Source organism: Bison bison, unplaced genomic scaffold, assembly GCF_000754665.1.
Source record: "Bison bison bison isolate TAMUID 2011002044 unplaced genomic scaffold, Bison_UMD1.0 scf7180017864213, whole genome shotgun sequence".
In the NCBI taxonomy this organism is placed as follows: domain Eukaryota; kingdom Metazoa; phylum Chordata; class Mammalia; order Artiodactyla; family Bovidae; genus Bison; species Bison bison.
The window spans coordinates 6801796-6822691 of NW_011494785.1; the positions used below are offsets into that span (position 1 = coordinate 6801796).

General features: G+C 49.4%; 1 protein-coding gene across 1 annotated transcript in view; it reads right to left on the reverse strand.

Moving 5' to 3' along the window:
• Positions 1-11572, reverse strand: part of CSNK1E (casein kinase 1, epsilon) — a 35916-nt gene extending 24344 nt beyond the window's left edge. Inside the window, exon 1 of the mRNA XM_010845096.1 lies at positions 11516-11572. The gene's annotated coding sequence lies outside the window, so the exon portion shown is untranslated. The remainder of the gene's footprint in view (positions 1-11515) is intronic.
• Between the last annotated feature and the right edge of the window lie 9324 nt (positions 11573-20896).

Here is a 20896-nt window from a genome sequence, read left to right on the forward strand (position 1 = left end):
CCAGCCTCGCGAGGAGCGCCTTCCAAGGAACCGGGTCGTTCCGTGTGGGGCCGGGAAGCGCACACAGACACGAACACCACTGATCCAGTTGGGGGGCACAGGTGGAAAAACCTGGGTGGTGGTGGGGAGGAGGAGGCGCCCCAAAAGCTGGGGTCTTCTAGCCCCAGACCGTCCTCTCTCCTCTGCCGGTTCTGTCTCCTCTCACACCCTAGCAGTGGGCCCCTCCGAAGGCCGGTGTTTATGTGAGTTACTGCAAAAGGAGATTGTTTAGAGAGTTGAGGGCTTACTCCGCCTCGGGGCTCTGAGTGCTGCTGAGCACGCAGGCCAGGTTGACTCAGGGGCCAACTTTTTGACAAGATAGCAAGAGATGGAGGGACATTGACAAAAGGTCCAGAGAGGTAGCCAAGGCTGTGCTGCTTTCTCCCCTCCATAGAAAAACTCAAGTGACCTTTCTCTTCGGCCTTCTTCCTCTTCCCACAGCTCAAACTCGTGGGCACAGAGCTGACCTCAAACCCAATCCCGTCCTCACACGTTTAATGACTGGACCCCACACAGGAATGGCCTGGCACGGGTTGGTTCCTGCCTTCCCTGACCTGGAACCAACACTTGAGTCAGGGTCCCCCAAGTGTTGCACATTTAGCCAAGTTGCCTCCCAGCTCTGGGCTTAGGTTTCCTCACCTGCACCCCTCCCAAGGCCACCAAGAATTAATTAAGGCTTCCTACTGGCTTCCAGAGCAGGGGATGAAAGGTTCCAGGGCAGAGTTATTAACACAATGATATTTACACTGTACCATGCAAAGCTCCAAATTATGACACACAACCATTCATGCACACAACTCTGGCTGTGGACACGCAAAGTGCTAGAGTGCACCGCATCCAATCCCAGAAGCATGGTTGGTGGGAAGAGTCACGTCAATAATAATCGCATCTTCCTTCAAGCCTGAGAACTTAGTCACACAGTCTCCAAACTGGCAGGAGCCCCACAGACTGGTTTCTTTCAGAGCCCAGGAAACCACAGTCCAGAGAGGGCAAGGGGTTGGCCCAGGGCCACACAGCCCAAGATGTCTCTGTTCTCCCATCGGGCCCTGGGAAACTGTGTCTATCACAGTCTCGCTTCCAAGAGCAGGAGAGCGAGGACAAGTCTTCCAGGAGAGGTCTGGGACATTCAACTGGGGACCTGCCCTCAGTGCCACTGTTGCCAGAGGAGAGGGTCACCAGTCAAAAGTGGTAGGCTTTGCCTGGCCTGCGTGGTGCTTTTTGTTGTTATTTCTTTTGCTTTGTTAACTGATTCCCAGAGTTTTAAAATGGAAAGATCTGGGACTTGCCTGGTGGTCCAGTGGTTAAGACTCCATGTTCCCAATGCAGAGGGCACAGATTCAATCCCTGGTTGGGGAACTAGATCCCACATGCTGCAATGAAAGCTCCCACACACAGCAACCAAGACCTGGCACAGCTAAATAAGTGGATAAATTTTTTAAAAAAGGAAAGATTTTAGATGACAGGTCTGTATTCCCTACTTCTCTTGAAGTACTGGGAGAACTGCCACTCTGGGCCCAAACTCACTCTGGGCCCTGGCCATACTTAGCTGGCCTGGGTGGCAGCCACCTACTTTGGTCACAGCTCAAGGGCCCTGGTTTCCTCATGTCAGCTTTGTTTTGCCCATTTTGATGACTCCCTCATCTCCTGGAGGCCCCCAATGTGACCTGTAGAAGCCACCCACCAGGCTTGGCTACCAAGGCCCTTCCGTTGTCATCTCTTTCCAACCCAATCTCATCAACCCTGAATCCTGCTTCTAGAGCCCAGGGAGGCCAACCCTGCCTGTGACTGCAGGTTCTCCTGAGTAAGACAAGGTGCCAGGCCTGGGTCCCCAGGCAGAGGGCCTCCCATGGCACTACTAAGCAGGGTGGATACACCACTGTACTCTCCATCACAGCCAACCATCCCATGCTTCCTACATGGCCCTGTTTCCCAGCCCTCTTTCTCCAAGAAGGGACTGATAATCCCCCACCCCCCACCAGCACCTACTATCTCATTTAACCCTCTCAATCCTCAGTAGAGGAGATGGAATCCTCCTCTGTCCTTTCCTTGGTTCAGGGAGAAATCTGAGGCTCCTCACCTTTGCCTCCAGGTACACATTAACTAGGGACTTCTCTAGTAGCTCAGACGGTAAGGCATCCGCCTGTAATGCAGGAGACACAGGTTTGATCCCTGGGTCGGGAAGATCCCCTGGAGAAGTAAATGGCAACCCATTCCAGTATTCTTGCCTGAGAATACCATGGACGGAGGAGCCTGGCGGGCTACAGTCCATGGGGTTGCCAAGAGTCGGACATGACTGAGCAACTAACACACACACACACATTAACAGTCAGATGTCCCAGCTTCCCCTCCCAGTCTTGTCACATGTCCCCTCCCATTCCAAAACCTGTAACTGACCCCCCTCCACACACACACACCACTGTTGATCCTGGTAACCAGTCTTCAGACCCACTCCTTGCCTCAAGGCCTGTCCCCAGCCTCTCCCCCCAGTCCCTACCCAGTCTCTTCCTCGGAAGAATGCTCCCCACACCCCCTTCCGATTAGCTGTTCTGTGGGCCCAAGTTCTCCTCCTTCCTTCTCCCCTCTGACACCACCCATGAGTCCTTTTAAAGGACTTTGCCTCTCAGCTCTCAGAAGAAAACTGAGGGGCCGAAAAACCCAGCCAAGGTGGGGAGGTGATTCAAAGGTGATTCAAAGGGAGTTCTGTCTAGCAGCCTTTGGGCCTGAGGCTGGGTTCCAGACTGGATTCTCAATGATTCCTCCCAGGACTTGTCTCCCAACTTTAAAGCCCAAGGGTGTGTCAGGCTGGAGTTCCCCTAGCCCCCCTCCCTCCCCTTCCCTCACCAACCCACCCACCCAGAAGATGCAATCAGGCCTGGGACAATAGGTGTCAGTGAGGAGCTAATCACTGAGTCCAGCTCTGGGTTTCAGCTCCTCTGTACTGGGTCAGGGGCAGCCATTCCTGAGAGCTTGAACTTTTTCTGGTAACCCAGAGCACTGGGCTGGGAAGCTTGTGGTGTCCAGTGATGAGAAGAAAGATTTCAGTATCACCCCCAAGGCACCTGCAACCTGAATCTTGGGGCAGGGGGAGGTCACTGTAGATTTACCACGCAGCAGGGAGGATCCTTAAAATGACCCTACATAGGACTTCCCTGGTGGTCCAGTGGTTAAGACTTAAGAGCTTGCAATGCAAGGGATGAGGGTTTGATCCCTGGTCAGAGAACTGAAATCCCACATGCTGTGCTGCATGGCCAAGAAAATATTGAAAAAGTGAATTATGGGGGCTTCCCTGGTGGCTCAGTGGTAACGAATACACCTACCAATGAAGGAGACACAGTTTGATCCCTGATCTGGGAAGATTCCACATGCCGCAGAGCAACTAAGCCTGTGCACCACAACTTTTGAGCTCGTGCTCTAGAGCTGGGGAGCCGCAACTACTGAAGCCCAGGTGTCCCTGTGCTCTGCAAGAGAAGTCACTGCAATGAGAAGCCCACACACCACCACAGCTAGAGAGTAACCCTCACTCTCTGCAACTAGAGGAAAGCCCACGCAGCAAGGAAGACCCAGCACATCCAACAATAAATAAATAAAATTGTTTTTAAAAAAGGAATTAAAAAAAAAAAAGAACCATTAAAAAAAAAAATGACCCTACACAATCTGTCCCACAAGGCTGTCCCAAAGCCTCAGGATCTCAGGCCTGGCTCTCCAGCTGCCAAGGACGTGTTTCCCGCAGGGATTAGCCTCCCTCGCTCAGGTCAGGACCTTCAAGTCCCTTTCACAGGGAGGCCTTCCAGTCCTGATATAAGATCCACCCCCACCCCCCACCCTCCTCCAGACACTGCCTCCCTCTCCCTCTCCTTTTCTGCTTTGTTTTGTTTCCTGGCACTTCGTTGTCCAGTCACTAAGACGTATCTGACTCTTTGCGATCCCATGGACTGCAGTACACCAGGCTTCCCTGTCCTTCACCATCTCCCAGAGCTCGCTCAAACTCATGTCCATCGAGTTGGTGATGCCATCCAGCCATCTCATCCTCTGTCGCCCCCTTCTCCTCCTGCCCTCAATCTTTCCTAGGATCAGGGTCTTTCCCAGCGAGTCCTGGAATTTATCACTATCTACCTTATTCTACATGGTATTTATTTGATGTGGCTTTTTTTTTTTTGGTCCGCCTCCCCCACTGGAATATCAGAAGGCAGGGAGTTAAAGCTCTCTGGGGGCATCACTAGGTCACCAGGATCAAGACTAATGTCCTTCAGAAACACAGGAGGGATTTAACAAATACGTGCTGAAGGAGTGAATGGTTGGATTGTGAAAGGGCGGCCTTCACTAGCTCTGAGAATACACTAAGAGCTATCACTTACTGAGCACCTACTGTGTGCCAGGCCCTCCCTGAGCCCTGTTACCTGCGTTCAATCTTCACGTGTATCCTCCGCAGAGATAGTGGCCTGGCAGAGCCTATGCTCTTAACCACCTTGCCCCGGCTGGTGGAGAACACAGCTCCGGGACAGGACCCTGGCCCCCTCCATCAGACCACTAAGCCCCTCTACCCGAGAATCAATTCTGGGACTCAGTGGAGAGACAGGGGGCCTCATGGGGCTCATTTACTCCAACTCCATCATTTCACAGGCAGAGAGCCTGGGGCTCAGGGAGTCTTGCTCAAGGTCACAGAGGGAGTCTGAGACAGTAGCCCACAGTGGTTAAAAACCTGACTTTGATACTTTTGAATTGTGTGACCCTAGGAAGATTCCTTTAACTCTCTGAGTCTCATTTGTAAAGTGGAGATAATACAGATGGGCATGCACAGAAACACCTTAGTGCAGAAAAAGTCCAGAATAAGTGGAAGATGCTGATGCTATTGATTGCTCTGAGGAGCAGTTAGGGAGCAAACAGGCCTGTCCTGGATCCCTTCTTCTTTCCTTACCTTACCTCCCCCTAGAGGGGCCTCCACCAATCCCTTTGGGGTGGGTGGGCTGGAAGGATGCAAGCCTAGCTGGGCCCAGGTGAGCCACTGGCCCTGCCCACTCTGTCTACATCTGTGTTCTTGCTTCTAGGAGAAGTTCATCTGGGGTCCTCCTACTAGTGTCTTTCCCAAGACCCCCGAGGGTCAGTGGCCCACGTAGGCTCTGCTCTCAGAGGTTGTCCTGCATGCTAGCCTAAAAATGCTGCCTTATTCCATTCACCCTGGCCCTTTGCCCCAGACCCTTCCAGGACGTCCCTCTCACCCCGCCCCCCCCCCAGCTGCTGCTACAGTGATGCCCTGCCCTGGCCTGCCCTCTCCAGGTTCCACTGCTTTTCCACGCTTCTTCTGGGTGACCTCACCACATCGTCATGACTAGTCAGGTCATTCCGGCAGTGATTCCTCCCTCCTCTGCCAGCTTCAGCCAAGAGGCAGCAGGGCAGGGCAGCAAGAGGCCTGGACCGGGGCCAGGAGGCCTGAACTTCAGTGGGACCTTGGAGAATTCACAGCCCCCCTCCAGAGGGCTGGACAAGGAGACCTGTAAGGCTCTTTCTTCAGTCTTCCTGTCCGTAAACTCAAGGCTGGACCGGGTGGGGAATGGCCTATACACTCCACATCCGGGCACTCTGTTAAGAAATACTTGAGGTCACACACATCTGGGCCCAGTGGGAAAGGGTTCTCTTCCCATCACCACCCCCATATTCAAAACACGTGCACTTCCTGTCAGCTCTGCCTCCCAACTGTGTTCTGAACCTGGCTTGAATTACGTGGACCCTACACTGGTCTGTTAATGCTGAAGTTGTGTCCCTCTGCTACTGAAAATACATCACAGCTCCTTCTAGCCGCGTGAAATCCACGTTCTCTCCCAGGCCTGCCACGATCTGGCCCCAATTTGCCTTTCAGGTCTCACCCTGAAACCCTCTCCTCCTTGTCTTTCCTTTTTGTCACACCTCAGGGCCCCTCACCCTCCCGCTCCTTCTGCCTACAATGATCTGCCCCACCCAGGTCTTCAGTGACTGCCTCCTACTCATGATTCAACACCCAACTCAAAAGTCACCTCCTCACAGAGGCCTTCCCTGATCACACAATCTAAAGCAGGCCACCCTGGTTTGCTGGATCACCCTGACTTTCTTGTCTTTACGGAACTTGCTGGAGGCTGAACACATAAGCTTGTTTATTTTTAATGCTCGTGAACATAATCTCCTAGAGAAAGGACCCCTCCTGTAACAGGCTGCTCCCGTGGGCCCTTAGTTGGTATTGGGTGTCCATAAATACTTGTGCAATGAGCGAACTCTGCCCGGGTGTGTGGTCGTGGGGGTGGAGGCGGGGCCGGGCACTTTCCATCCCTGGGCCAGATGTGGCCTGACAGCCTCCCCTCAGGGACAGGCCTGTGGTCTCTCCTCACCCTCTCCCTGCCTTCTTGTGGTGGGCTCTAGCCCGCCCTTCGGCAAGGGCACACCCTCTCAGCATTTCCTATGCTGCTGTCTTCTTAAGGGAAATCGACTCCCAGAGGAGTTAGGAATGTCTGCCACGTGTCCCAAAGGCAGAGTGAGCACTAAAAATACCCCAGCATCACCAAAGGACCACATCACCCTGCCTCTAGCCCCACCCTCATCCACTTCCTTCCAACAACTCAGCCTGTCCCCTGGCCGCCCCTCTGGGCTCACCTGGCCCCTGTGAACAAGGCACAACCTCCCCTGTTCACACTGCTGTTGACTCTCTCCAAAACTCGCGCCTTCCATCCTCGGGGAATCCAAGGAATCCCGTCCCCAGGATACACAACCACTCATTAGCCAGGCCACGGGAATTACGATGATTGCCATGGCTAATAATCCCAATTCCCACAGCACTTCTCAACTCAGCATAGTTGCTGCGACTCATCATGTCTTCACTGTGTCACATGTCTGTCCACAAACATTTCCTGATGCCAACTTCTCTCAGGGCCTGAGAGATGCTCACCGGACTCTGCTCACCAGGAGTTGAAAATCCGCTGGGGGGAGGCTAGGTGTACCAAAGAAAAAAGATGGACTAACAATGCCAGACATATGCACGTGGCCTGCAGTCGGCAGAGGCACCAAATGGTGGCCAGCTGTCCCCCGGCCCTCCACTGGGGCGTTCTATGAGATGTACTAGGAGAAGTTCTGGGTTTTCTTAACTTCAAGTGAGGTGCTGCACACATAGAGCATCCAGACAAGTCCCTGAGTCTCCTTCTAAGCACACTGAGCCCCAGCCCTTTCAGTGACTCAGGAGTTGCCATTGGTGAGGGTGGGGGGAGGTGGGACTTGAAAGTGGATAGGATTTGAGGGTGGCGACGAGACAGAAGCTAAAAAAGAACAGCCCAGGTGAATGCCCTATGGAAGGAACCTCAGATATTTGGGGGTTGGGGAGCAGACCAGTCAAATGGCACCCAGTCAAATCTCCCTCTGGGGAGAAGGTGGAGGTCAGCAGGGTCTCCAAACCAAAACAGCTAAATAGGGGATTTATCCACTGTTAGCTCAGAGCAGCTTCACGTTTTACACATGGGTGAAAAGGAGAGGGAGGAGTTGAACTAGCAAACTGACATTTATTGGATACACAACATGCCCGTGGCCGCACTGGGCGCTCGTGATTGAACCTGGTTGAATTCTACAATCCTGGGAGCTGGAGATGGCCCCACCTGTTTCACAGCTCAAAACTCGAGAGTCCAGGAGAATCTGACCTAATGTTCATAAAGGCTACGAAAGGCTCAGTTTACCCTCCCAGATCCACTCTGGAAAGTGAAAGTGCTCAGTCATGTCCGACTCTTTGCCACCCCATGGACTGTGTAGCCTACCAGGCTCCTCTGTACATGGGATTTTCTAGGCAATAGTACTGGACTGGATTGCCATTTCCTTCTCCAGGGGATCTTCCCAACCCAGGGATCGAACCCGGGTCTCCCACGTTGTAGACAGACGCTTTACTGTCTGAGCTACCAGGGAAGCCCAGATCCACTCTGGAGCCCCACCCTATCCTCGGGGACTGGGCCCCAGTCTGCCTTTGTCTCCCTCGGGCCAACTTGGACCTGCCCACGTATCTCAGGCCCCCACTAAATGAGTCTGCTCACCCACTCTGGAAGCATCCAGGGGATTCTGGGGCCCACTAAGGTGGTTATGTCCAAAGTAGATACCTGTTCATGCAGTGATCCACTGGGGTGTGGGAAGAGAAAAAATGGAATTTGTATTCTTATTCACCTGAGCCTTCTAAACATTCTATTTTATTTTTATTTATTTATTTTTGGCCATGCTGGGTGGCTTGTGGGATCTTAGTTCCCTGACCCAGTGATTGAACCTAAGCCCTTGACAATGAAAGTGTGGAGTCCTAACCACTGGATCACCAGGGAATTCCCTAAGTATTCTAATTTAATGTTTGTTTTATAATGCACACATTGCGGCTTCCCCAGTGGCTTAGCAGTAAAGAATCCGCTTGTAAATCAGGAGCTTCAGGAGACAGGGGTTCGATCCCTGGGTCAGGAAGATCCCCTGGAGGAGGGCAACCCACTCCAGTATTCTTGCCTGGAGAATCCCATAGACAAAGGAGCCTGGCGGGCTACAGCCCATAGGGTAGCAAAGAGTCAGACACGACTGAAGAGACAGTGCACACAGCACACACACATGCATTAACACAGAGAATATATATATACACACACACTTAAGTTGTAACAAACAGACATACATTTAAATACAAAAGCCATGTTCAAAATTATCTGTACAGACTGGGTATGCAGCCAAAGTCTGCATTAGTGTTTAGGAGCCCTGCAATGCGTTCTCACTTGAGAGGCAGTGATGGTAGAGACCCTGCTGCAACGAGTTGGATTCAAGTCCTCAATCAGCTACTTCTGGGCTAGGTGGCAGGGTGAGTTTATAAAACCTTCCGAAGCCTCATTTCATCATCTCAGGGATTGGTGTGGTAATAGCACTCAAGTGGATTAAAAGAGGTGATGGACCAAAAGTCTGTAGCCAGAGCCTGACACATATTGATATGTGCAGTTATGACCAACTCAGTTACAGGAAGCAGAGCCAGGCTTGGTCTGGGCCTTGGGATGAGCCCTGCTCTGATGGAGTGTGTCAGTTGCAGACTCAGAACCCAGAATGAGTCATTAGAAATCAGTGTGACCAGGGTTAAGGACATCAACAGGACATCAGCAGGATATTGACATCCCAGAAAGCCCTGATGGTCCAGGCAGAAGATGACAACAGGTGTGCATCAAATCAGACACCATTGTAGGCTAAAGAGGCAGCAGTAATGGGAACCAACACTTGAGTTAGCATGGCCAGGATTGAATCCTGGCTCCATGTGAGTAATTTATTTAACTTTTTGTGCCTCAGTTTCACCATCTGTAAAATGGGAACAATAAGGGGACAATTTCATAGTATGGCTCAAAAGCCCTTAGAAAAAGAGGCTGGCAAACCTCTTGAGAGGACAAGAGGCTCTCAACAAGTTTTAGTTCTCAAGTTCTGTGAATTGGAAGGCGACTTCCCCGATTCTGCTTCAGAACATCAGAGATCCCTGACACCCTCGTTATTGTCCTGGAGTGACAGGCCTGGCAGAAACAGACAGCCTCAAGGGAATTCCCCTAATGGTCCAGTGGTTAGGACTCTGCGTGTCTACTGCTGGGCCCTGGGGGATTTGATTCCTGATCAGGGAACTTAGATCTCGAAAGCTCCGCAGCTTGGCCAAAAAAGAATAAAGAAAAGAGAAAGCCTCAGAGGATTGTAGACCCTCAGTACAAGATTTTCTTAGTCCTCAGGAGTTCCTGCCAGGATTCAGAGTCCTTCTCATCCAGTGGGAGCGGGCTGTCAGGGCACATTATGGGAGAGCCAAATTAGAAACACAGAACAGAATGTCCCAGGTCAGGAAACAGATGATTCGGAGAGTATAATTTCCCACTCTAACTGAAGTGTGGCCACAGCCTAGTGAAGCTGACAAGTCCCAGACCCCATCCCCCTGAAGATGGCTAGGGGTCAAGAAGATGAGGGGCTCAGAGTAAGGGTGTATGACCAGAGACAGACTATGTCCCTGAAAGTGGAAGGAGGCCCTGGCTAGCTGTGGATAGGCAGGCCTGGCAGTGGGTACTAAGTAGGTAGGTGAGGAGTTATTCTCCCCATTTGACAGATGAGAAAATGGAGGCTCGCAGAACAGAGACATCTATTTTCTCTAAGCACAACTTAGCCTGGTATAAGTGCAGCTGGTGACTCAGCCCTGACCTCTTCCTCTTCCTACACTGAGTAGTCTCTGGTGTGGAGGCCCCTGAGGGTATTAGGAGCCTGGGACTCCACATGTACTCTGTTACTGCTGCCTGTGTGGATCCTGAACAAATCACCTGTGCTCAAGCCTCAGTTTCCTTATCTGTACAAGGGGCTGACGACTAAGCGCCACCTCTGCCCACTCTACTTTTCTTGCAATCCGCTCACTCTGAACTCTTTCCAGAAGCTGAGGAGCTGAACCCAAGGAGGTGGCTGGAGGTTGCCAGCAGGGCCTTAGGGGCCCTGTCTGTGCCTGTCCCAAACACAGTGGATGGCCATGCCCATCTTTCCCAGACCCAGAGGCCTCTCCATTCTGAGGTTTTCCCCAAGAACCCATCCTCCATCCCCAACTCTTCCTCTACTCCACTCATTGAGCAGTTTCCACTCGTCCAAATCCCTCCTCCAACCTCACAAACAAGTGGACCCTTTTTCTGCTGGAACCATGGGAGCTGGGTGGGAGATGGGGATTGTCTACATAAATTAGCTCACTTAATCCTCACAATACCCTGGGGAAACAGATTTATGTAGCCATTTCTCAGATGTGGAAACTGATGCTTAGAGAAAGCAAAGATCTTTCCCAAGATTCCTTTGTTGAAGGCCTCCTTGACCTAGAGCCCATGTTCTTTCTATTATACATCTCTGTCCCCCCTTCTAATCCTTCCTCCAAGTGTTCAGAATGGTACCCAACTACGGCCCATCCTTCAAACGTAACATTATGCAGCCATTAAAAATAATGATTATACATATTGGAATGACTAATAACAACACAAGAAAATGCATATGACACAGTGTTAAGAAGGGAAGACACAAAACCTGTAAATACAGTATGATAAAGTTGCATTACAATGACTGTCTCTAGAAAAAAGATCGAAAGGAAATACATCAAAATAGCCACAGTTGTTTTGCTTGTGTGTTAGTACCATGGGTGATTTCTTTCCTACTTTAATCCAGTTGCCAAACAATCAGTGTCTGTTACTTTTACAACAAAGAAAAGATACCGTGTAAAAAAATAATAATTTGTGGTTGAAATATTTGGAAATCTGCTGTTTCCCCGTCAGCTTCCCCTCCTTCAAATCCCTCCAAAGGCTACGCTTTCAGTACACCGTGACTATAAACAAGAGATAGGTAGTTTGGGGAGAAACCAGTACCTCCTCGCACGCCGGACCAGCTCCGCTCTTAGACCAGGCTCTTCTGGGTCCAGTGAAGACTCCCACCCCAGACCCTCCTCTTAGCTCCCCCGGTTGGAGCTCCTGCGGACGCTCACCTGACACTCGTGGGCTGGCCTCCGATGCCAGATGCGCACACCTGTCCCTCCAGGTGAGGACTCTGCGAGCGCGCCGCGCGCAGGACGGAGGGAGCCGGCCAGGGGCGGGGCGGTGACGTCACCAGATCGGTCCCGCCCCCGACTTCCCGGCCACTCCCCCGCTTCCAGGCCCGCGGAGATTCGTGATTCTCGTGTTTGCGGGGTGAGGTGAGGGGACACTTCCCCCGACACGCACACCTCATTCGGACTGGGCCCCCAGCCATCCATCAGCGGTGCCTCCAAAGTGCGACCCTCGGGGGTGGGCGGACTGAGAGGGGAGGTCCCACCACCACCCCCAAATCCCTCTGCTAACACAGAACTGCTGAGTTCTCAGATTTCAGGTTCACATCAGCTGGGGTAAGGAGTGATCGGAGGGACGGGGGTAGCCCGTGATTCCCCCCGAGTATTTTCTTCATTTCCTACCCCGCTCTCTGTACTACCCTCTGACCCCACCTCCTGCTAAGGGTGTGCGTGAACGGCCAAGAAGGGTGATTCCAGCTCTTGGGTATCAGGGAAAATTACCTGCCATCTGACACCCATAGTCAGAAACTGTTTCCATCTTCTTTGTATGATCAGAGCCTGTTTATATTTGGCAAGTTCAGTGTTGAAAATTCTAGCAAAACGGTGGCAAAAATCAAGAGCACCACCGGGTTCACCTCTCCAAGCCCTTTGAAAATGTGCTGGCCCTTGGGCTCCGTGATTTCATTCTGAAAATCTATCTTGAGGAAGTCATTCAGGCATACGTGTCCCCTGTGGTGTTCCTTATTGTGGTGAACTTGGAACTAGTTCAAGTGTCCAACACTCGACTCAGGTGAACAGCACAAACACACAATCGAATATTATGCAACCATTGAAGAGTTATGTTTACAAACAGCTAAGCATACAAGGAAATATGTTAAAATATTAAGAGAATAAAAGCAGGCTGTAAGTGAGTGGTGACAGCAGGCTTAGTTGTACTTTAAAGCCAAACACAATTCCCTGCATGGGAAAGAAAGCTTAAAGAAAAAGTTCACTGTGGTTCTTTCTGGGTAGGAGCACTATGAAGCTTGTTTTTTATCCTTGTTTCCTGTATTTCATCTAATAGGATCATTTCACTTTTATACAGTCCCTCTATCTCTTTCTTAAATAGTTCCCATTAATTGAGCACTTCCTATAATTTAGAATAAGCCCCTTTCATGCAATCCTTGCAATAGTCCTGAAGAAGCAATGAGTAGTCTCTCCCTCCCACCAGGAAGCCTCAAGGCTAGCGTGACCCTGGTAGGACCCTGGGGTGGGGTGAGAGGTGGGGCACAGACACAGCTTCGGGGAGACCAAGCTCTGAGGTTGACAGGTCAGATATTTCAGCCTCCGCAGTTAATTTTATAGCCTTAATGTATTCTTCTGATTATAAAAGCAGCATCTATGTTTTTACAGAAAATTGAGAGTAAGCAAAATGTAGAGAAGAAAAGTCAATCCTTTCACCGCCTTATCTTTTATTATGGAAATTTTAAATAATACTAAAAGGTAGAGGGGATATAGTATAATCAACCCATATACCCAATACCAATTTTCAATAAATATCAACATTTTTTATTCTTGTTTTATCTACCCCCCCACATTAAAAAAAATTATTGGCATATAGTTGATGTACAATGCTGTGTTAGTTTTAGGTGTACAGCAGAGTGAATCAGTTATGTGTATATAGATATATCCACTCTTTTAAAAAATTCTTTTCCCATATGTGCCATTACAGAGGACTGAGTAGAGTTCCCTGTGCTATGCAGTAGGTACTGATTAGTTACTTATTTTATATACAGTAATATGTATGTGTCAATCCCAACCGCACACACATTTTTTTAAAGAAAAATACAGAGATCATATTTCACCTATAAATACTTTGATAATTATCTCTAACAGATAAGGAATTTGTTAAAAAACAAAACATAGGCCCACACACAACTATTAGAACAGCTGTTGAAAATAATACATTTATTTTGTTAGATCATTTAATATGCAGTCCATGTCCAAATTTCCCTAGTTTATCTTCAAAGTATCTTTTTATAGTTGGTTTCCTTGAATCAGAATCCACACAAGACCCACATATTATATATGTTTGATAAATCTTTTAAATCTCTTTGTTTCCTTGAGATGTAATTCACCTATCATAAAATTCACATATCATGTAATTCACATATCATTTCCAAGGTGTACAATTTGATGGCTTTCAGTAGGTTCACAGGGTTTTGCAAGTACTACTTTATCCCTATCTAAGCCCCTAAAACTTTTATCATCCTAGAAAAAGAAACCCCATACCCACCAGCAGTCACTCCCCATTTCTATGCTCCTCCAGCCCCTGGTGACCACTCAGCCACTTTGGTCTTTTGCCTACTTTGGTTATTTTACATAAATGGGATCACATGATATGCGACCTTTTGTGTCTGGTTTCATTTGGCATCATGCTTTCAAGTTTCCACCATGTGGCCACATATATCAATCCTTTTCATGGCTGAATAATAGTCCAGACCAAGTTTTCCACCATCTAGAATTGGTTGACTGCATCCCTGTGGTGTCTTTTAACATGCTCCACTATCCTCTATGTTTCTCATAAACTGGTAATTAGATGTAGATTCTAAAAACTGAAAGCTTGATTTTTTTTCATTAATTAATTTTTATTTATTTATTCATTTGTTTTTGGCCATGTAGCGTGTGGGATCTTAATTCCCCAACCAGGGATTGAACCCAGGCCCCCTGTATCAGAAGGCAGAGTCTTAACTACCAGACCACCAAGGAAGTCCCTTGAGGCTTGATTTGATTTGGATTCAATGATCCTCTCAAGAATGTTTCATGGATGGTGTTGTATCCCTCCCAGTGTATCAGAGAAGGAGCCACAGGCTGGGGTGTTCCACCATTTAGCAATGCTAAGGTTGATCAGTGGCTTTAGGAGTCATTAATCTCATCCTTCTGTTTTAGAGTTCCCCATCAAACTTTTACCCAGTGATTTTAGCATCCATTGAGGACCATGAATTCAGTCTGCTAGTTCATGCTACAGATTATAGATAAAGAAAAGAGGAGAAGTGGTATGCCCAGATCACAGGGTTAGTGATAACCAATAGCTCCCACATGTTAGACCCTTACTATATGCCTGGCGCTGTGCTGAGCACTTTACACGAACTGACCCATTGAATCCTCTCAGTAATCCTTTGTTGGCTTTATATTCTGATCTTCCTTTTCAAATCAGGAAACTAAGGCCCAAAACTGTGCCCTTGGTAAAATTTGGTACTTCATCTCAGGAGATACTAAAAGACAGAGAAATGGGAAAAAAACAGTGTTGCACTTCCCTGATGGTCCAGCGGTTAGGACTTCGTGCTTCCACCTCAGGGAACAAGGGTTTGATCCCTGCTCTGGGAACTAAGATTCCATATGCCATATGGCACATGCTCCCCCTCAAAAAAATTCAACATAAATAAATACATAAAAATTTTAAAAAGCACTGTTTTTTCTTGCTCTGGTAAATATAGGCATAGACAAAGTGATCAGAACTATAGAGAAAATTTTTTTTTTAATTTTAAAGATGGGACTTCTCTGGCGGTCCAGTGGTTAAGACTCAGTGCTTTCACTGCTGTGGGCCTGGGTTCGATTCTGGTTCAGGGACCTGAGATCCCACAGCTGTGCAGTCGCAGCACAACAAAGCAAAAAGACCCATAGAGTCATGGAGTCTCCCCAGAGGAAGCATCACTAAGCTGGGCCTTTAAGCATGTGTCGGAGTTTGTTGTGGGGAGTAAAGGCAGAGGAATGAGCCCACCATTATGAGTAAAGCCTGAGGTGTGATTTGGGCTGTGGCCTACGACTCCATTCCTCACTGTGGACGTGTGATCACAAACGTCTGCCCTGGGCAAGAGGGAATAGAGGGAGGGTGTGGCTTGGCCCGGCACGTCCTCAGAGTATGCAGACGTTATTACGCAGTGAACAGTGCAAAGAGCACTGGACCAGGAGTCTGATGATGAGTGTTCGGGGGACCATGAAGCCTGACTGCTGTCCCCAGGTAGCGTCCCCTGCCATCAAAGGCCTAAGGAAGCCTGCTGAAACTTGACCTGGGGGTCATTAGCTTCTATCCCAGAAAGGAGAAAGTCTAACCTCATCCTCAGCTCCAGCTCCAAGGTTCTGACTGGAGGGATCCCACCCCCAGCTCAGACCCCTGGGCCACTGAGTGAAAAGAACCTCCAGCAAATTCTAGTTCAAAATGTTCATTGTAATATATATGTCTTTGCTTCTATGTGCATAGACTCTGGAAGTTTCCAGAAGAAAAATGTTTACGGATCACCCTTTCTTTAAAATATGAAGAACACGTAGAAATCAGTAAGGAAAAAACCCAAACAATATAACATAAAAATGACTAAGAAAAAGGAAAGACTGTTCACAGAAAAGGAAATGCAAAGATTTCAGAAACTTAGAAAAGATGGCGGCCTCATTCAAACTAAGAAAAATGCAAATTAAAGCTACACAGAGATTCCACTCTCACCCATCAGGTTGGGAAAGATACAGAATTTTGTTAACACACTGCTGACCAGGCTCTGGGGTAACAAACCGCTTCATCCCTAGGAGAGTAAACAAGTACAGTCCTAGAGGAGAGCAATGATGACTCTCATCAAAATGATGACTGCGCATTTCCTTTGCCCTCAGAATTCCAAATCCAGGTATTTACCTTTCTATTGTCACACAGGAGGGAATTAGCTTATGTAAAGGGTTGTTTGGGGACTTTCCTGGTGGTCCAATGGTTAAAATTTCACCTTCCAGAGCAGGAGGTGTGGGTTCCATCCTTGATTGGTGAGCTACATGCTTGGAGGCCAAAAAAATCAAAACCTAAAACAGAAGCAATATTGTAACAAATTCAATTGTAATTGTTGTTGTTCAGTCCTTAAGTCAAACCTCACTCTTTGTGACCCCTTAAACTGCAGTACACCAGGCTCCCCTGTCCTTCACTATCTCCCAGAGTTTACTCAGATTCATGTCCCTTGAGTCAGTGACGCCATCTAACCATCTGATCCTCTGCCACCTCCTTCTGCTTTTGCCTTCAGTCTTTCCCAGCATCAGGGTCTTTTCCAATGAGTCCGTTCTTTGCATCAAGGGGCCAAAGTATTGGAGCTTCAACTTTGCATCAGTCCTTCCAAAAAATTCAATAAAGACTTTTTAAAAAATGGTCTATGTGAAAAAAAAAGAGGGGTTTGTTTATATCTGTGAATGTGTGTGTGTTGGAAATTTATGTCCATCAGTAAGGAGCTGAGCCTGGCAGGCTGCAGTCCGTGGGGTCGAAAGAGAGTCGGTCATGACTTAGCAACTCTAACAGCAAAATAGATCATAGAACATTCATCCAGTGGACCATAATGAGGTCATATAAATGAATGAGGAAGTATTTTTATGCACAAATGGGGAAAGATCTATTAATACATGAAGTATTGTTCAGCAGGGGAAAAAAAAACAAGTTTCCGAGAAGAGTATGTAGTTTGTTATTATGTAAAAAGACAGCGAGGAGAAAGAACGTGCATTTGTCTTTTTCTATCTATCTATCCATCATCCTTTTTTAACCATGATTTGAGATGTGTGGGGTCTTAGTTCCTTGACCAGGGATCGAACCCATGCCCCCTTGCAGTGGGAGCACAGGGTCTTAACCACTGGACCATCAGGGAAGTCCCTTTTTGTATATTATATGAGTATCTCTGGCTGGCAATATTTGAGGCTGATGCTGTTGGGGGCTTCTCCAGGAGAAGAAATGGTGGCTGTAGGAAAAGGCATGGGAGGGAGGCTTTTACTGTATCCTCCTTGGTAACTTTGGAATTTTGATTCATGTGAAAATATTTTCCATTCCAAAAACTATATTAAATTAAAAATTTAAGAAGCCATTTCACAGTAAGGGAAACTCCATGGATCAACAGAGTTTGCAGGTTCCTCTCCTACAATGTCCCTGGTGAAGAAGGGAATGAGGGGAAAAGGGTGCTCTCGCCTTGGTTCCCTGTTTTAATCTTCACAGCTACCTCCCCATTTTTCAGATGTGAATACTGAGGTTTAGAGCTGGAGAAAGACTCCCTGAGGGCACAAGGCTGGCGTGCATGGGGCAGCCAACATCCTGCTCATATCTATGGCTCCTGCCCTCCCACTGACCGTCCCAACACCATGTCACCCCAGCTGGCCAGTAGGCGTGACGAATTTCTCATTTAACTGGTGCCGGCCATCTTCATCCTGAACTTTCTGGTTGTTTGACCAAAGTGGACTATTGTTTGCCTGAATTACACTTTATTTTAAAAAAAGAAAGAAAGAAAGAAAGAAAGAAAAGGATAAGCTGTTTGCATGAGCAGTCATAGGACTGGAATGACTCCGGGCTAGATTTTTCAGGGATTTGACTGGACTGGCCTGTTTATTAAATTATCTTGGAGTTTACTTTAAATTTAGCAGCATTTGGATTCACTGACTTTTTGAATAGGCCTGCATTTGGAAAGAAATTCAATTAAGTGGTTCTCTGACTCAATTAATGGGATTCTTCTTCTGATTGAATTATGGCAGTTTCTTTCAAGACTTGATTTGCCTCCTCTCTGAGGCTTTTTGAGACCTTACCAGGGAGTTCTGGGGGAGATGGAGACTCTGACCACTTCAGGTTCACTCTGGGCAGCGCTGCGTACTCTGGGACCCCCTCTGGGACCCCCCTACATCCCCCTCCCACTTGACAGCATTCACGCCTCCTTGTTTGGCTCCCTGGTTCACACTGGTGATGGGGAAGGGTTTCCAGAACTGTTAGCCCCTCAGGCTCTCAGCTCTTGGGGACAGAGCCTGTGGATTCACCTGGTCCCAGTACTTGGCACCGGTCTTGGCCCAAAGCAGGGCCTCAGGCCAATCAGGAATAGATGATTCAACAGAAGGGACCCCAGGTATTCTGACTCTAAGGCCACAGGACACAAGCCTCCCTCCCACTTAGGTCTTCTGAGAGAAGGCGGGGGCTTTCTAACCCAACCTACGATGGGGTTATATCCCAAAGCCGCCCACCGCTCCAATCCCATTCCAGCCAGCACCTAATGTCCACTAACACAGATCTCTAAAGTGCGCCACCCTTTCCAGTTTACAAAGAGCTCCCCATCCCCTCTTTTCAATCTCATAGGAATGCACTGAGATGAGGGTTCTTCTCCCTTTAGACCTGACATCCCTGGGGCTCAGTGAGGGGCAGGGCCTTGCCTAAGATCACACAGCCAGCAGGAAGGGGATGTCAGGACTCCAGGCTCCTGGAGGGCAGGGCTGAGGTCAGAAGGTGTGCAGGGCAGAGGAGAGACTGTAGGGACAGTTTGAAGGGTGGAGGGAGGAGGGCTGGGTAGGTCTGCAGAGCCCAAGGCCTGAGCTGTGAGATGAGGCAGCAGAAGGTCAGGGAAGATTCCACAAAGTCCTGGGAGGTGAGGAGGTGACTGGCAGTTGCGGGAGGAGGAAATGGATGTGGACTCACCCATTCTAATATCAGTAGACCTGCCAGGGCTAGCCCTGGGCTGGGCCTGGGAGGCGGGCAGGAGCCTGGCAGGACACTGCCACCTGCCAGTCTCAGGAGGGGCACGGGCTGCCATGAGGAGGCGCAGGGGGATAAGTGTCCCTCAGCTTGGAGGATGAAAAAAGCTCCCAAGGAGGGAGAGGGCAGCTTGGCCTGGGAGGGTAGTCGGCGAGGAAGAGGAAGAGGAGTTTGCCTGGCAGGGAAATGTTAATCCTGCTGGCCAAGGCTTATCGGTGCCTGGCCATGTGCCTGGCTCGGCTCTGATCTATGTGCTTTCCATAGGCTGACCCGGCCCTCATGCCAACCTGGAAGCAGGTGCTATTAGCATCCCCAGTTAATGGCTGGAGAACTCTGATGTTGAGGGCAGTGACTTGCTCAAGGGCACATGGTTGGAAAGAGCCAGAGCTGGCTTTGAACCTGGGCAGGAAGGCTCCTGAGCCTGGTTCCTAACACACTGCATGGCCTCACAGCACATGGGATCACCGGGCCGGGGGATGACCAGAGTGAAGCTGAGAAGACTAGAGTTTGAGCACCCCCACCCCTGTGCACTCACATCTGTGCAACCTTGACCTCTCTGAGCCGCCACTTCAGATGGGGGAAGAATTCTGCCCTGAAGCTTAAGGAGCTAGAGCCCTGTCCGAGCACACACCAGATCCTCCATAAAGTGGGGTCCCCTCCCTCCCTCTCACCCCTGAGGAGGTTGGGGACAAAGACTCACAGGGGCTTCCCTCCAGCCCCTCCCAGGGTCTAAAAAGGTCTTCTTGTCCAGCCCACTGTGTGTACAGAGAGCAGGCTTGTCTCCAGCCAGAGATGGGCCCTCCAGAGAAGGAAATTCTTTCAACTTCTTGATGATGACAAGGATGATGGTGGTGATGAAGATGATGGTAGTGATGAAGAGCATGATGGTGGCAGTGATGGAGCTCTGGCCCCTCCCTGGCATTCTAACAGCCCAGGGCGGGTTCAGCTAAGTGCTGGGCATAGCTTGGGGTGGGGTGTGTGTGTGTGTGTGTGTGTGAGCACCTAGAAAACTCCACCATGGGGATGATGGCCTTGGCCCTGTCAATAAGGTCATGGCCCTTGATGATTCTGCCTGCCCCGCCCTTATGGCTCTCAGACAGAGCAAGCTCCATGGAACTGACTTCCCAGGAGGCCACATTTCCTAGAAGGCTGTAACCAATATCCAGAGAGGAGAGACACTTGCCTGGAGGTCACAAAGCAAATCTCAGGGCAGGAACCCACGGCTCCTGACACTTAACTCTCCACCAGTCCCACTTGCTCCCACTGAGTTAAGAGGGTGGACAGGAGAGCTGCTTTAAACCAATCCTTCAGCACATTCCACCTGAGCCCCTTCTGTGCACTGGCTCCAGGAAGGGCCTGGAGTTGGTGGACACTCAGCCCTGCCCTGCGGGTCTCCAGGGAAGCTTCCCCAGTGAGCTAGACAGGAGGCACTCAGAAGAGGAAACCAGGTCATCCCTGGAGGATGGAGGAGGGTGCTCCCAGGGGAGGAGTGCGAGGGCACAGGATGAGGGAGGGAGCAGGACTTCCAGAAGCAGAGGCTCCTATGGGGCCACTCTGGGAGGTGTGCACTGGGTACAGGATCTGGTGCAGCCCCCAGAGGAGTGATGGCAGACGTCTCCTGGGGCCGGAAGCCTTGAGTGCCAGACCAAAGCTTCCGGATAGTATCTTCCAGACTGTGGGGGTCCCAGGAGGTTTTTAGAAGGGGACCAACCTGAGGGTCTTCTCAGAGGGCAGAGCTGTGTGTGATAGCTGAGGCAGGAGGTCCATAAGATGCTAGGATTCCCTGAATTCAGTTACATTTTTTTTTTTTTTAATGAAAATTGAAA